The sequence below is a fragment of the Anser brachyrhynchus genome (genome assembly GCF_964034855.1).
Source record: "Anser brachyrhynchus genome assembly, chromosome: 4".
NCBI lineage: Eukaryota > Metazoa > Chordata > Aves > Anseriformes > Anatidae > Anser > Anser brachyrhynchus.
The window spans coordinates 61,446,626-61,459,193 of NC_137698.1; the positions used below are offsets into that span (position 1 = coordinate 61,446,626).

Below are 12,568 nucleotides of genomic sequence, written 5' to 3' on the forward strand. Positions count from 1 at the left end.
TGAAAGTGGGATGGCTTATTGTGTTTTCATAAATGGTATCTAATTTAGGGTAGTTTTTGCAGAAAAGAGAGATAAGAGCCAGCAGGCCAAACGTCAATAGATGGGTCTTGTATTTATTTATTTTTATTTATTTTATTATTATTTATTATTATTTTATTTTTATAAATAAAATCTGGGTCCAGTCAGACAAGTATGGGATCTACAGTAAAGTGCAGCAACAGAATGTATAATTATTTGTTGATAGCTTTTGGTCCTTTTCTTACAGAATTTCTGGTGGTGAAGTAAATTGTATGTAATTTTGTGCAGTGGGGGGTAATGTAAAACAAAGAAAATACAGTGAAGTATTAAAAGAAAAACCTAGAGTTTAGTTTCCTATATATGTTCAAAATGACGGCTTTAAAATAGCATCCTAACAATAAATGGTTTAGAGTTCTGTTTATTCAAAAATGTATCCTTTGTTTTATCTTTTTCCTGTCGTCTTTATTGAAAAGTGTGTGAAATTGTGCTTGCATTAGGGAAAGAAAGAAATTCTTGAAAGAACTAGGAAAGAATCAGTTTTTATTCTCCCTGTAAGGCTAGCCATAGATTAGGAACATACCAAATGAGTGAATTACTTTTGTTTTGGTATGGTTTTCCTGCAATGTACCGATTTCTGAGGCACAATTTTCCATTAAAGGTTTTTACACTGGTATCACTCATTTGAATGTTGAACTCACTTTACAGAAACAGCATCAGATGCGTATGTATGCATTATTTATCAACTACAGCATTTGGTTTGTAACATCTAGAATCTAATGACATGAGTGAACATTCAGCTCTCCACATCCAGCTTTGGATGTGAGTTTTAATCAAGCATTTGTGCTGAAGGTTGATTATTTGTAAATCAGCGCCAATAAACCTGAGCCTGACACATGAAAAGGGCTATTTTTAGAATCAGAGACTGTCAATGCTAAGGTAGAAATAGAATTCCCAAGCTCAACTGCTAGACAGCTGAACTGTAAAGACATTTCTACCTGTACAGGATTGATTTTGCTGTTTATGCAGAGCATCATTTTGCAGTCAGTAACAGCAAGTTTTTAATTTTTAATTTCTTTTACCTTTACTCATTACAGAAATCATGAAGTGCCTAGTGAGAGATGGAGTACCCGAGAAAATATAGTCAAATATGCCATAGTATATGGCCTAACTGAGATTGTTATAAATCTGACACAAATTGGATGGGTGATTAGGATTTCCTTTTGCTCTTTTGTAAACTGAAGCTGGATCTCCCCCAGTTTCTCTCAAAACTGACAGGCTGTTGTACTTTTTTCTCACTTTTGGGATAACTGTGAAAGTGATAATTATCACTGCACTGTACAATGGTTTTCATTTGAAATTCAAACTATATAACTAAAAACCATATTTTATAGGTCTATTTAAAAAAAAAAAAAAGTGAGTCTAGTTCTTTACTCCTTATAAGAAAATTAGCATTTTGTAGGGGCAATGACACCAGCATTAGTGGTATGCAATAGAGAAAGCCTATAAAAACATAAAAGCCGCATATCTGAAATGTGGGCTAAACTTTTATAGTATGAACAGGAAATTAAAAGCTATGCAGAAGAAAAATAAAAAAGATTATTTAGAAGATTAGACTGGAATAATGTTTCCTGCTGCTCTTTAACATCAACAACTAAATTAAAAAAGTCATCAAAAAAGAAAAAAATCTCTATATTTTCAGAAATCAGTATCTTAGCACACTAGTAGCCCCCTCCTCCAATCCACCTGCTTATCTTTGATAGTGAAACTTTTCCTCATAGTGTATTTTTGTCTAAAGGAAAACTGGGATTCCTACATTTCTTGTAAATCATGGAATAATAGGATGCTTTGGATTGGAAGGGACTTTAAAGACCATCTAATTCCAACCCCACTGCCCTGGGCAGGGATGTCTTCCAGTAGACTAGGCTGCTCAAAGCTCCATCCAACCCGGTCTTGAACACCTCCAGTGATGGGCAACCTGTTCCAGTGCCTCACCACCCTCTAGGAAAGAATGTCATCTGAATATTTAATATAAATCTACCCTTTTTTAGTTTAAAGCCACTATCTCTTGTCCTATCGCTACCCTCCCTGACAAAGAGTCCCTCCCCAGCTTCCCTGTAGCCCCCTTTAAGTACCAGAAGGCCATTGTAAGGTCTCTCTTAAGCCTTCTCTTCTCCAGGCTGAACAACCCCACCTCCCTCAGCCTGTCTTCACAGGAGAGGTGTTCCAGCCCTTTGATTATCCTCGTGGCCCTTCTCTGGATTCCTTCTAACAGGTCCACATCCTTCTTGTGCTGGGGGCCCCAGAGTTGAATGCAGCACTCCAGATGGGATCTCGTGAGAGCAGAGTAGAGGGGGAGAATCACCTCCCTTGCCCTGCTGGTCATGCATTTGATGGATGAGTACTTTTGACAATATAATGATTTTGCATTGGGTTATGCTGCTATTTTACTTGTGCTTTTGTTTGTTCTACGTCAAGAATTTTGTTTAGTTTCCATGTGAAAATTAATGACAGAGCAAACCAAAACAAATAAAAAATCCTGAGCTGTAAACAGTGTCGGCACTGGTCCAGGTAATATTGCCAAATTGGCAGTACTTAAGCAGTCTGTTATCTGTCAAGCTATTGCATTTGTTGACCAGCAATTCATTGCTAACCATCTGTTTAAAGGTTTTTCATGTCCTGTGGTTATACTTGTTTCGTAGATAATTTTTAAATATGTTAGCAAAATGTTACTGACCTGATGTGCATTAGAATAAATGAATAGATGAAGCCATATGGTTCTAGCCTAGAAAGTCTTTACAGCTGTGTCCCTCACCCATAGCATTTTTGGCAGTAGCTAATTAGGCAGAGCTATTAGCCAGAGTCTCTTTAAAGAAAATGAATGGAACTGAAGTGATTGTAGTGTATTTTTAGTGTATCTGGGCCAAATTCTCAAGAAATGTATAGGCTATATCTTCCTCACTGTCAACAACTTATTTCCATGAACAAATCTTCTAAAGCATCATCTCAGTTAGCTTTCATCTGAACCAAACTTTCTCAAAACTCAAGAGAATTTGCTTCTGTTGGGACTGTGTACCTAGGCAGTGTAATGAGGATGTTCAGAGATTTGATCTGCTTTTGGAGATATGTTTATATTTCTAAGCCTTAATTTTAAGCAAGCATATATTCTTGTAGGCAAGTTTAATTTTAAAACAAAATTAATTTTGGAGAATACATTAATAAATAACATTTCCTCCTTAGAGCTTCATCTGATGCATGCACTATGACTAATGGTCAGCTTTGCAGCATGTGTTTCCAGGGGCAACGGCTGAAGAAGCTCATATGAATAAAAGACAACAAGCAAAATGCAAAATCCTTTATGAAAATCAGACCACTGCCTTAAAACATATATTTGAAGTGTGCTTATTGACTATCAGGAAGATGAGGAAAAATGCTCATATTCATGACTTGCATTTCACCTTTGATTTTAAAATACAAGCTGTTGGGGTCTTGGTTTCAATACGGTATTATAACAATTTTATTATCTTGTTGGTTTTTATTTTTATATTTAATTTCAAAAATATACAAAATATTAATATAATAAAATCATTAATTTTATTTTTATTATTAATATAAAAAATATACTCATAGCAATTACACTTCTACAATGTGTCCCTTACGATATACAGGAAATAAAACTGTGAAGTCAAATACCAAAATGTGATAAATTGATGTCACGTTTAAAAGCTAATTAGCTTAATTCCAAGTAATCTGGAGATCCTATTACTAAAGCACATTCACAGTTTATGGATTTGAAGCAAAATCATAAAAATTTACATATCTCAAATTGAATAAACAATGAATTGCATTGATTTATTTACTACAAGAATAGATTACAAACTGAGTGTTTCACCATTTGGTGGGGGGGGGTGGATAACAGACATTATACAGTGTCAGGACCCACAACTTTTAGTTCGTGTTTAATATTTTGCTGCATATAGCCCATTTTAGCATTATTAATTCCTTTATTATTTTTTCTATGTCTCATTATTCCAACTGCAAGCCAGTCAGGAGTATATTGTGGCAACCTTAGTTTTGCATTTTGAAGACAGATACTGCAGCCCCAAAAGCCTCTAGGAATAGGGCACAGCTCTCCCATCCTGCAGTCTCATTTTTTTAACTGTAGAGTGTATGCTTCTTCCATTAATATAGTTTGTGAGAGGAAGATAACACTATTAAAAGCCCACAGTATTATCTCAGTTCTTCTTTAAAGAAAATGTTGTGCTTTTTTTTTTTTTTTAATTCTTTAGGATCAGTATTATCATGAAACTGAATTGAAGATAAGGATTAAGTGTAAATAGTAAATCTTCCCAAAGTGTTTGACTTAAGCATATAATTTTGTTCATTGACCCATCCCTTGTCCTTACTTATTTGTTGAAAACTCTGCATTTCAGTGGTCTGGATAAGGAATGTAGGGCTGAGTAGTTTTGTCACCAGTGATTTTTCTTCTATAAGTAATTGCAGACACACTAATCGTTAAACTTGAGAAGCAGATACACCAGTGCTTATGGAATACGTCTGCCTCCTCCAGAGCTAGTGGAAAGTCACACACCTGACATGTGACTCACCCTTCTGATGAGTCAGTCAGAAGAAAGAAAATCACACGGTGAGATATCAGTTGATTATATTTATATAAATGAAGAAGACAGATACAGGTCTTGGCAGGTCTGATTAGCTGAGTGCAGCCAGGTTTTGTCCTGTTGTTTAAATGCCACATCAAGTGTCATTCTCTCATGTGTGTGCTCTGAAGCAAGAAATCACACATTGAAACTTTGAGTTTCTCCTGCTTCATCTGAGTTATTTCCGTTAGTTGCTTTCCCCAAAGGTATTGGTATGGGAATCCACCCTTTAATCTATCTGTATTTTGGGACACAACTGGAAACAGAATGTATTTCGTTTCATAGTCTCAGTTCGTTCTTGTAATTTTACATGTGACATCTCTATGGATAAATGCCTTTTTTTTTAAGAAGTGTAATTGGTATACTTTTTATCAGGTATTTTCCTGTTCTGTAACATCTGCTTGTATTGCAGCTATCTGCTTTACTCATCTTATGTCTTCCTATATTCATTCTATTCTGTAGTGTTCTTATTCCTTACCACTTCTTTTGTTTCATGCTCCAACAGTAACAGTGCTAGTAACAGACTAGCACAGCTAAAGCAAACTAAAAAGACCTTCCACTCATCCACCATCCACTACCTCCTCCCCCCAAAGAGGTTCGGGGGAATGGGGAGTGGGGGTTGTGGTCAGTCCATAATGCTTCATCTCTGTTACTCCTTAAATTTATATGGAATGTTATGGTATTCTGTCACTTCTGTTTTTGGCAGTTCAAACCCTGGGAGGGTATTTCTGAGCACTGATTAATTTACTTTTCACACATGATTGTTAGTGCTTTAAAAACAAAAAGGGAAGTGCTCTTGTAGTAGTATGGCCATTTATATATTTGATTTGTGACAAGTTTGTGCAACATCAATAGGCCTGACATTAGATTTTAATATTCTTACCAAAATTATTCATAATAACTGATGACACAGAACCTCTGTTGTACTAAATTTTGGTGCAGTTTTTGCACCAAAAATTTATTTGACCAAAGAGATCTGGACTTAATTTTGTAAACCTCTTCACCTTTCCCTTCAGACTCTTTGCAATCATTTTATTACTACTTACTAGTTCTTTAATTTCTATCATATTTTCCATGCTCTCCAGATATATTATTATATTGATTGGTCAGTTTCAAGTATGTTTTCACCCCTATTGACAGAGCTGATATAGTATCCCAAAAAGGAGCATGTAGAAAAATGTTAGTTGAAAGAACGAAGTCTACATTTCTTTCTGAGCTCTTCCAGAAATAACTTTACATGCACGTTCTCTGTCATCCCCATTTTTATAAAGCACTGAACTGTTGCAAGTTCTCTGCTGAGCTGACACAAGTCAATGCAGTGTGCAGGACTGTAATGTATCCAACAGACAAGTCAGGGACATTTTTCCTGCTCCAGCTGGCTTACTAGACTTTCCAAAACGTAGGAAATACTGTACATAGATAGAACTGGTGAGAGCAAAACTATAATATCCTGAGAATACCAGCCCCACAAATGTCCACCCACCCTTTCTGCTTCTCAGCAGAATCTTGTCAGCAGAAATTCAGAGAAAAATCTTAGCAAATAGAACAGGTTCAAGAGATTCTACGTTCTGGGGGCATGTGAAAAACATCCCAAAACATCTTCCATCAAGAATCTATAAAGGCAGCTTTTTGATCCTGGAGTGGTTACTGCTCACTAAAGGTTCTTCTTTTTATCCTTAGTCAAAGCAAAAGACTTTTGGCTTGGCAAACTATTTCTGATGTTGGGATATAGCCCAGGCCCTTGTGCCTTTTTTTTTTTTTTACAGCATTATTCAGAATAAATCCATAGTCATTTAGTCTGAATTAATACAGGTTTCAGATAAAATAAATGCGGGACTGTCTTATACTGAAGAACCAAGATACTAAATTGCCATGGTCACTTCAATAGAAGGTAAAAATGAGTGACTGAGATCTTTTCTGAAGTATCAGAGTACAACATTATTTCAACCCTCCAAGATGATCACATCCATCATCCATTTACACTGCTGCACATTCTCTTGGTGCTTAAGATGTCAGGGTCCACTTCATCTGGCAATTGAACTATCCAATGTCTTTAAGTAGATATGCTATACAGTTACCAGATGTTATTTTCCTCTTCCCATTATGAATGAGTGCATTGTGACAGCTGATTCTTTCAGATTTTTTTTTATTTATTTACTAACTGATTCTTGTTTTCATCAGATCTTTTGCTTGCCCCTGCCAGACCTTGGCTTCTTCTATTTATTTATATATGCACATTCTGTGTGAAGACATTGTGAATAATAAAAACAAGCTTTGAAAATGATCACATTCTTTTGAATATTGAAACGGCTGACCACATGTGCAGTGCTTCAGGAGCAGAACTCTGACTTAGTTTTAAAATAGAGGCTTTCTCCCAGATGAATTAAAAGCTTCACAAACTGAACTTTTGCATATGAATTTTTACACAGAAAGCACAACTGCGATTCAACTGAAGCCAATATATCATGGAGAAAAAAAAAATTGAATTTTTATATAACCTTTTGTCCTAGACAAATGGGGCTGTAGCTAGGCTGGCATTTCATAAAATCAGAGAATCATAGGATAACTTTGGTTGGAAGAAGGCCTCTGGAGATCACCTAGTCCAATCTGCTACTCCAAACTGAGCCAACTTTCTAAGTAGTTCAGTCAAGGTCTGAGTACCTCTTTCAGCATTCTGTCTCAGGTTCTGACCAGCCTCACAGCTGACGTTTTGGACATTTTTTTCCTTAAATGTGAACATAATTTTCCTTGCTGCACCTTTTTTGTTGTCTGTTGTCATTTGTATGCCTCCAAAAAGAGTTTGCCTCCATCTTCTCTCCAGAAACCCACTAGGTAATGGAAGGCATTGGTTAAATTCCCCTTCATTCTTTAGTGAGAAAAAGCAGCACTCCTTGGCTCAGCTTTGGAAACATCCCACCCAGTTCCATGGACTGGTGTACAAGTTCCATGGACTGGAATGCAAGTGCACCTTGGCACTATCCATCCTCTGCCATGAGCTGTGCTTCCCTTTTGCACTGGCACTAGGGACCAGAGAGGCTACTGAGCAGACATGGCTGGAAAAGGACAAGACCAGGAAGGTGAGAGTACCTCAGACTTTCCAAGTTCTTTGACACTAGGTTCTCCACCTCTTTTCATTCCCAGGTTATCTCCTCTGCTATAAAATAGCAGGTTTTCAATGTGAGAACTGCTGTTTTAGTGGTAGTATGCATGAAGATCAACAGTCTGGAATAGGTGATGGGTACTGCTGGTGATCTGTTGATTGGAAAGGAGGTGGTTTCACCTCTTACAACACTGAAAGAGCAGATAAAAAGACAATTAGAGTTACTCTTTGGTCTCTCAAAGAAGCAAGGCACCATGATTTGCTGTTTTGTCTATGTATGACAGACATTGCAGCCTTATGGAAGCTCAGAATGGATACAAGAACAAATACTCATGTATGTAAGGTCCAAAGCAATGGAGTTTGGACTAGAATAAGGTTGTGTTTTTGTTTTGTTTTATAACAGTAAATTTCATGGGAGAATACTTACATATTTATATAAATCCCTTAAGAGTGAAGAAACGCAGGGTAAGCTTCTGTTGCTATGAAAAATAAAAAGAACAACAACAACAAAAAAAGCTGTAGAAAATTGAGAAACTGAAAAAAGGAGTCTGATTTGAAAAAGAAGGGGGACAAAATAAGACAGACCATCGTTGTGGAAAGTGAAAATGATAGGGAGTGAAAAAACAAATTTATGGTCAGGTAACTAGTTGGGACTTTTTTTTGTTTTCTGAACACAACAAAAAAGCTTAAAGGTCTAGGACTGCCCCCATGCTTGTATGTCTTTCAGGAGACTGATTAAGAACATCTGAAGTCATTCCCTTCCAAGCTGCCGATAACTTTGAGGTAGGTAATGCTACTCCCCTCTCCTTGCTACATCTAAATTATCCATGAAAAAGAAAGGCTTTCAGGTCATGTGGATCATCTCACAAGATTTCAGGATTACCATAAAGATCAATTTTATGCTTAAAATCAATAATGATGTTGTCAATTTACTTTATGGACATTAATTACATGTTACAACACTTGTGAAGTGAATGTAGAAATATTAATTTAGATCAGTACATAGAAAACACAGAGAAGTAAAATAATACAAATCAAGTTCCCAAATGAAGATAATATTTAGAAAGCCATCCTTCTTTCTAAACAGTCTTGTTCATCAATAAATTTCCATGTAGTTTAATAGAGGAAGAATCAGCACATACGTCAGATTCTAATGTAAAGATTTATGAATTCTGACACAAGTAAAAATTCTAATGTCGTGCAGTGGTTTCAAGAAATTAATGAAAAGATGATATAGAACATTTTGTGTGTATTCACACCCAATTGTTGGTCATTTAGGCCTGCATTGTCAAAAGAGGGAAGGTCACACAAATAAAAGAATGTTACAAATTTTTTTTGTTTTTTGTTTGTTTGTTTTAAGTGAATAATGAAAGGGTGAACCTGCACTGAGTAATCAGTTCCCAGTTACAACATTGGCCTGAAATGTCACATTTCCGACACACTTGTATTTGTGGCAACTCTTTATGTCAAAAGGTCCTGAATTAGTTGTTCCATCACAGCTTTTGTAAAGTACAGCTGCACTGATTTGTGTCATCTGAGTGTTTGACTATCATAACACCTAAGAGGATTTTTTTTTTTATTTCAAAAGGATTGCTTTAGCAACTAATGTTCTTTGACAAAATTATGTTAATCTCTTGCACCCCATTCTTTCTAGAGATATTATAATTCTGCTGAATTATAACACTGAAGCTGCAGCAGGTATTGTCACTGTGGATGTTTGAATAGTTGTCTGGTATGAAATAATGATTAAATCCTCTAGATTTGATCCCTACTCTGCCATTATCTGGCATGTATTGTCTTTGTGTTTTTGGAATGTTTTTCATATATATCAACTACTGGCCTCAGGGAGGCAGTTGCTGAGAACTGGCATATTCAGCATTGGTGCTTTGCCTAAAGACACCTGCTCATCAGGACAAACTAAAAGTAGTCACGAGTTGGTAGGATTCCAGAAAATTAAATGTGCAGCATTATGGGTCTCTCTTAAATCTCCTTGGCTCCTGTTATTTAAGAATATGTTTTTTAAGCAAAATAATCAGAAAAAATGAGAAACACATTCTGAATAGAGGTGATTTTGACAGTTAAAAATACTTACAATTGTCTTTGTGCTTAATTAAATATACTTCCCAGAACACAGTTCATTTTCCAACCACTTTAAAATAACTTAATTCTTGCATTATATATAACTTCCGATTTGTCTGTATCCTGTAGGAAAAAAGGTTGCCTGACAGATTTTCAAGAGTGATTTTACTGTGTGTTTACATAGCTGCATCTGCTCTGTGAAATCACACAGCAATATGCTTATTAAGCTGTACAGCGCACATTCATACAAATGTATGTTCATCTTGAACCACACAGGCATGAAACTTCTACTTTAAAGATAAATGCTAACACTAAATGGCGTTAGAGAAAAGGATATTTCCAAAATCTGTTCATTATTTGAGATAAAATTGTATGTTGCTACAGATTATTCCATGGGCACTTGTTAAAAACAGTGATATGGATGTTCTAAAGAATCCCCAGGACTTGTCCTGTTTCTTGACTATTTTCTTGGCTTGCCTTGCTGCTTTCAGACCAAAAGGCAATTTCCAAACCTAACAACCACTGAAAAACTACTTTGACAAATTCTATTTCAGTCCCACTCCATGTCAAAATCTTCTAGTAATAAATTTGCAGTCTCACAGTTAACCTGTGAATCTGAAAGCATCTCTGTCCCCTGCTTTCCTCACTTTTACTTGTCCTTCTTACTGCCTCATTACCATCTATTGCTGCCTGTGTTACTACACTAGTTACTACTAGCACAAGCTATTCCTTACATTCCACTCTTTAGACAGTTTTCTGTTAATTAGTCTAGCTAGATGTAAGGCAGTTATTCAACAGCACACTCTGAACTACAGTAATATGCTTTGGACCGATGAAATATTAGTTGATGTTAACAAAAACCTCTAGTAAATCCAAAGCTCAGGCTGAACTGCTGCTTACTGAGCTGCCTACTAAAATTTGTATGATTCTTTACACTGACTGAAGCTGTTATATATACAATACTGTGGGTGAAATCATGTGAAAAAATGGACCTCTTAGAAAGCTATCTTGTGTTACCAGTCAAATTGTTAGCAGTTATTACATGTTAAACTGTTCTTCTCTTCTTGTCATATCCACTATGAAAACCAACCTGATGAAGTACTGTTTAGTATCGTAAGTCTTTTAATGGTGTTGAACATAACCTGTGTAGTTTTGAACAAGCAAATATCTGCAACGCACAGGACAGTGTTGTGCAGGGATATTTGATTGTGGAAAAGTGGTGCAGTGGTAATTGGCATAGCCCAGAAAGAAAGCAACCAACAGTGAATGATTGCACCTGTCAAAATGTAATCATCTACAAGAGTCATGATGGCTTCTCTTACTTCTTTAGTAGTCTTTGCCAAGCTGCACATAAATACTACTTAGAGAAAATGCCATTCAAAGCATGCTACTGACAAAGTCCTTAGATATTTCATGTAATGTTGTTTTGGAATTTCAGGACAACCTTTCTTGGCTTGTGATTCCAGCTGTATTACACTCAAAAAGAGAGGGGGGGAAGGGTTATTAAAACTATCTAAATTATCTAATAGCAAGCAGTTAACAAATGGATTTATAAAGCAATTGGATTGCACTAGTGTCAATATAAAAATTGAAACCGTTTTTTGTTGATGAACTGGAAATTATAATTTCTTTTCCTCCTTATATATATATACATATATATATATATACACACATACCTGAAATAGGTCTGTATTACTTTCTGGTGACTGGATTTGTTTGGCACAGATGAAACTTTTGCGTGTTATGGTAGCAGACTTTTTACTCCTATTTTTATGCATATCTTCTACAGTACAAAATAGCATTTTATAATGTTCTAGATTACAGTACACTGTGACAATACAGTAACTAGTATGTATAAAGAATTTAGTAAACAGCGTGAACCATGGCCATCACTATGAAACGTGGCTCCTTATTTTGTTTTGTTGTCTATAGTGTCTACAATCCAACCATAAGTATTTTTTTTTTCAGTAGTTATGCTGTAGCGTATACTGATGTTATCGACCTCATACTGTAAACAAGCTGCAATGCCTAGCTGAATTATGGTAAATCCAGTGTTACGTGTGAATTTATGTGTATTCTCACTCATTTTAGATAGGACCATATTTTACTACTTGCATCCCCTGCTGAGGTGGAGAAACATGCCTAGTCATGTAACATTCCAGGGAAAAAATATATATATATGATTATGCCTTTGTTAATTTGAACCTCCTTGACGGTGACAACCACAGCAGTTTGGTTTTTTTTTAAGCAAATATAGGCATAAAAATTTTAAACCAGCACCCTTCTTTTGCAGACTTCTGTTGACAATTAGGTATCATGGTCTTTTTGAAAATTTGACTGCATATATCTGCAAAATACCAGAATTTGCTTAGTATCTGGAAAGTAGCCCTACTTGTAGTTGTACTAATATTTTTTATTATGTAACAGAACAAGTTACATTATCTATTGAAAATAAAGGGAAATGTGAGAATAAAGGGAATGGCAGGGAAGTATATGTAATATTTATTTTAGGTTTAGAGGCTATTAGGAAAATTTGAAAGTGTTTGTGATTTAATAGAAAAGCAGACTGAAGAGAAACATGGTAAGAATTTCAAGCAAGTGAAATATTGCTGAAAAGTGGAAAAAGAGAAACTGTTCTAAGTGCCACCAGGGAAGGCTAGAGTAGAAAATGTGATAAAAAGAGATTTATTAGGTATTAGAAGAAAATTCCTAGCAA

At 35.7% G+C, this 12,568-nt stretch overlaps 1 protein-coding gene across 9 annotated transcripts in view; it reads left to right on the forward strand.

The window, feature by feature from the left end:
- KCNIP4 (potassium voltage-gated channel interacting protein 4) overlaps positions 1 to 12,568 on the forward strand; it is a 436,947-nt gene that overhangs the window by 242,790 nt on the left and 181,589 nt on the right. Inside the window, exon 1 of one of the 9 annotated variants that reach the window (XM_080590896.1) lies at positions 8,501 to 8,556. The exons of the other annotated variants lie outside the window; for them this stretch is intronic. The gene's annotated coding sequence lies outside the window, so the exon portion shown is untranslated. Of the gene's footprint in view, positions 1 to 8,500; positions 8,557 to 12,568 lie in introns of those variants that run through there. 9 annotated transcript variants of the gene reach the window in all.